The sequence below is a fragment of the Botryllus schlosseri genome, chromosome 2 (assembly GCF_051294905.1).
Source record: "Botryllus schlosseri isolate E-star chromosome 2, Bs_hap1, whole genome shotgun sequence".
NCBI classification, from domain to species: Eukaryota; Metazoa; Chordata; class Ascidiacea; order Stolidobranchia; family Styelidae; genus Botryllus; species Botryllus schlosseri.
The window spans coordinates 17,333,983-17,338,866 of NC_137237.1; positions in this window are offsets into that span (position 1 = coordinate 17,333,983).

Genomic DNA, 4,884 nt, shown 5'->3' on the forward strand with positions numbered 1-4,884 from the left:
ATTGCATATATATTGCTATCAATTTTTATCCTCTCTACTCACGCAATCAGATTTACCGGTATAGAGCTGAGTGAGGTGTGTTGGAAAAGTACTTAGGACCCCTAAATAATAATTAAACATCTTCGGGCGTACCCATTGGTTAACTTCGTTACATGATGCTATTTCGTGACCTCCTATCTGCTATGTCAAAAGATTTTGAAACCGTCCAGACGTAGGCTACTAAACTTAAAGACGTACACAATTTCAAATTAGTATTTCTTGACTGGAAAATAATGTTCCCTGGAGGATGGCATTTGTCATGTGGGGCTCGGACCGCCACGACAGGAACATTCGGCGCCAGCCATTTAGGCGCCTATGGACAAAAAAACATTTTGGAAAAAGTTGCATAAATTTCCGAAACATATTCTACAATTTATGCTAATTCACGAAATAATTTTGGGGGCCCTTCTAGCTCTCCACCCCCCCCCCCCATTTGGGGTTTGGGTGCGGCATCTACGGTCCTGTCTTTACCCAGCCTTAACTCTAACCCCTCTCCAACCCTAATATCCCCACCTGCAACCCTATAATTTTAATAATTTTCAATAAATTTCAATTCACCAAACTTTGTGAGAGCTACGATTAGTGGTGCGTCGTAAGTTAAACAAGTTTTTACAATTACCTCGCAACTACAATAGTTACACTGACCTTAAATTTTCTATTAGGTTTATTTGAATGATTCCACGTCTGAAAAATTAACGATTACTCACGATTTTCATTCGCACTTGATCCGGATTTTCATTCGCACCATTCGCACCGCCTTCATCATCCGCACTGCAATTTATTTCATTCGGAAAAGTGCGAACCGTCACACGGGTTGAAATAAAAGCACTGTTTTAGAATTTAACACAGATTTATCTGATATCAGAGCATTGGATCAGTACAGCCCAATCCGGATTTCGGGCATAGCCACAGGCCTACTCCTGATAACTAGGTTATTTATCATGTCATTACCAAAGTCAAATTGAATCATCGTTAAATTTACCTTCGAATATTGGAAAAGATCAATAAAAACTTGAATATAATGATTATTATGCCATAGTAATAGAAATTTCCAATCGCCGAAGAATCCATTAGAGTTACAGCTGTGGAGCGTACCACTACTCTACTCGCTAATTGGCAATAATAACATGAACAATGATACCCAAGTTGACGCAGGATGTAACCAAATACATTAAGGGGCAACAGCATGCCAATGGTTGCCAAACCGAACTGCTTAGATAGGTAAATACGGTTCGCAACGGAAACTACGACCGTTTGATATATCACTATTCCCCATAACCATAGGCCGTGTTATTTTTGGCATATGCTTATTTTGGCATTTTTCAGATTTTATTTTTGGTAATTTTGGCATCGCCATGAATTCATATTTATAGACTCGAATTAACTATGTAACTCGCTTCAGTTTGGTCTTTCTTATGAAACGGAAGTCACAAAACATGCAGTATTCACCCGCTCTGCCACCAAACAGCAAAATTTACATTCGAATTGAAAACGATGTTGGAGACCAAATTTACCCGATACAAAACCGAGTGTTTCTGCAATATCTATTCTCAATAGTCGATTCACTATGCGTACAAAATTACCGGCATTCACAATGGTCACAATACTTACGATAACAATTCAAACGGGTTTCTGACACGGTGGATATCAGCCTTCACTAGATCGATACCAAACCAGTGGTAGAAAGCGTGAATGACTTTAAAAATCAATTCAATATGAAAAGTTATCGACCCGGCAATGAAAAACTAGGAAAGGACTGGAGGCCTTTTGCACAAGAAGTGTTATTTTTGGCATAAGCATGAGCCAAAAATACAAACAATAGCTTATTTTTGGCATTTGTCAGAACGTATTTGGGGCAGTTTTGGCATCGACAGGATTTCATATTTGCGATGTATACTCAAATTACCGATGTAAATCGCTGTATAGCTTAATCGTTCATATCAAAAGGAAATCAAAACGTGGAGTATCCACTTTGTGTCATCAAATAACGATAGTAAAAACCGAATTGACAACGGTGCCGCAGAGTCAATTCACTCAATACAAAACTGATCGACTGCTTCTGCAATATCTAATCCGAATAGTCGATTCGATAGGCGTGCATAATTACCTGTATTCACACAGATTACTATACCACTTTTGATAACAATTCAAAATCGTTGCTGACACGTGAATCACAGCCCTTCAGTCGCTAACCAATGGTTAGAATTTACGAGTGACTTAAATATTAAATATATTATGAAAAAAAATCAAACGGGCAAACAAACAAAAAAGTAGAAGAATGAATGTTTGCAGGCCTGCGTATGGCACGCATTGATGGGGGTTACTTCTTGGCGACTGTAGCATTTTGCACTGTGTAAGTGTGTATGTTCAATTGTTCATAGACGAAACTATATCCCTTTTGTCCAACGGGACACAGACTACCAGTGATTGCACCATATGCTGACATTTTCATTAACAAGTTGAAAGTAAATGGAATTGTATCCATATTCTAGTACTCGACTTTTTGGCCTCGACCCTAAGATTTTCATTCGCATTATACAGATCCCTTGGACGGCAGATCACGGCCTTCCGAAGGGTTCACTGACCTCAATTAAGGAATTTAGCGTTGCACACTTGTTTTTTGACTTCTTGCAGACTCATTGCAATACTTGTTGACATTTTTATCTAAAACTTTCATAAAAATATATTTTTTCAAAAATCCTATTTTTTGGCATTTTCAAGTTTTTATTTTTGGCAGTTTTGGCATTTGATTCTCGAAATGCCAAAAAATAATACGACATGCCCACAACAGTTTGATAGTTTGCAGCGTCCGTGGTTGTACCAAGTCACAGTATTCTGGGCCCACATGTCCTTATCTGGTGGTAATGTTTGACCATACTCAACTCGAGTCATTTCTCTTTTATTGCCCATTCATTCAGACTTCGAGTAATTCTACAAATGGTTACACCCAAGTCGAAATCACAATTTTCAGTCAGGAATCATCAACGGTTCTTGATTTACCATCATAAACAGGTAATGTGCCGTAATAGCTATAACCTTCCACCGCATAGTAACTTTTGAAAGTGATATGATAGTGAAGTTTGATGAGTAGTTTAAGGTTTGGAGTAGTTTTAGAGCGGATTTTAAGTTCTAAAATCTTAAATAGATATGTGGCAGGTAATTTTTCGAATACTTCAAAATCCAAAATGCCGACGCGGGGCGCTCAAAATGATCTCGCCGGGCGCGTATTTGAGACCCCCGCTTTGAATGCATATAAAAGTGAGGGTTACTTCGTAACGGCAATCAACTTGGCCCATTTCCTTGGAACACTCAGTTACTCTGAAAATAAAATATGAAAGCATCTAGTTTGTTTTGAACGAATAAAAATATGAGCAATATGATTGGCCAATCTGTGTCTACTTGAAACTGGTGGACTTTTTAGCTGGTCAACAATCAATCAATAAATACACTAAGCATCCCTATTAGAATTCAAAAGCTCAATAGCAACATCGTACTGTAGAAATGTGTGGCCCTCGAGAAATGTATGAACCCCCGGCTCCTGGCAATAAATATAGCATTCATGAACCACTGGTGGCACCAAAAAAGATCTTTCTTCCATCTTTCTACATGACACTTTGGGCTTATGATGTAATATGTTAGCTTTTTACTTGCATGGAGAATGCTACAAATAGGCTACTTGTGCCGGAAGGTAACTGGGTTGGCGAAGAAAAATAAAAAGCTGGAATATCCTATTTACCTGCAATTCAACAACCACTAAACAAAAGTTTTATATCATCCATCTATCTATGTCTTCAAAGGAAGCTGCAGCTTGGTAAGGTTTTGTTATGAAAGTCTGTTGAAGCAATTACTCACTAGCTTTTAAGCTCTGAGTTGGAATATGAACATTGAGATTCACTTTCTGCATAGCCAAGTAGATAGATTCCCTAAATCTTGGCAGTGTCAGTGAGTAGCAGGAGGAGCGTTTTAACCAGGACAATAAAACATTGAAAGTGCACTACCAAGAGCGGTTGGACTGTCACATGATAGTAGACTTATTTATTGCTGGAGCCTAGAAAGAGGTATTCCAAAAGCCTTTTTTGCCTACCACAGAAAATCAGTGAAGAGAAAATGTGTTGGTAATGTTTCATAACTGATTCTGCATCTAATTCCAGTTTGGGCTATGTATCTGATGAACTTAAATGAATAAAACATATTTGTGAATATATATCAAACTTCTCACAAACGTCAAGATATGGTATAAATTATAAGACTATTGTGTAGTAGAATGTAGAATCTCTATTAATTTTTTTTTAGATGTGTTACATGTCTCAAATCCTGGCGTGTTGGAAAAAAATATTGTAGGTTTGAAATCATCTACCCCAAATACTTTAATTTAGTATCCAAAGTGAAATCCGGAAATTTTGTGTTAACCAGTGTAATAGAATCCCGCGACATCGTATTAATCGGTCTCACAAAACCCTGTTATCGGGACGATTGAATGCTTTTCATCTCATTTCTTTACCTAATTTAGCTACAGCGACTGCGCTGAAGTAATCCAGCCGAGACTGTATAAATGACACGTCACTACTTCGACTCGACCTCCGCTTTGCCCGTTTGTTTACGAAACTCTGTCGTACGCTTTGTCGAGGTCGAGTTTTTAATGGCATTTTAATACTTTTCCCAGAAAAAGAGGAAAAATTCTCAAAAACGCGGACATTTAAGCGTCCTCCGAGGACACTTTCAATTTATTGAAAAAAGAGGACAAATCCTCTTAAAAGAGGACGTATGGTAACCCTAATTTAGATAGAGTCATTAATGACATCCGAGTAGGGTGGCATTCAACCGGCTGACACCGGCTGCTTCTTC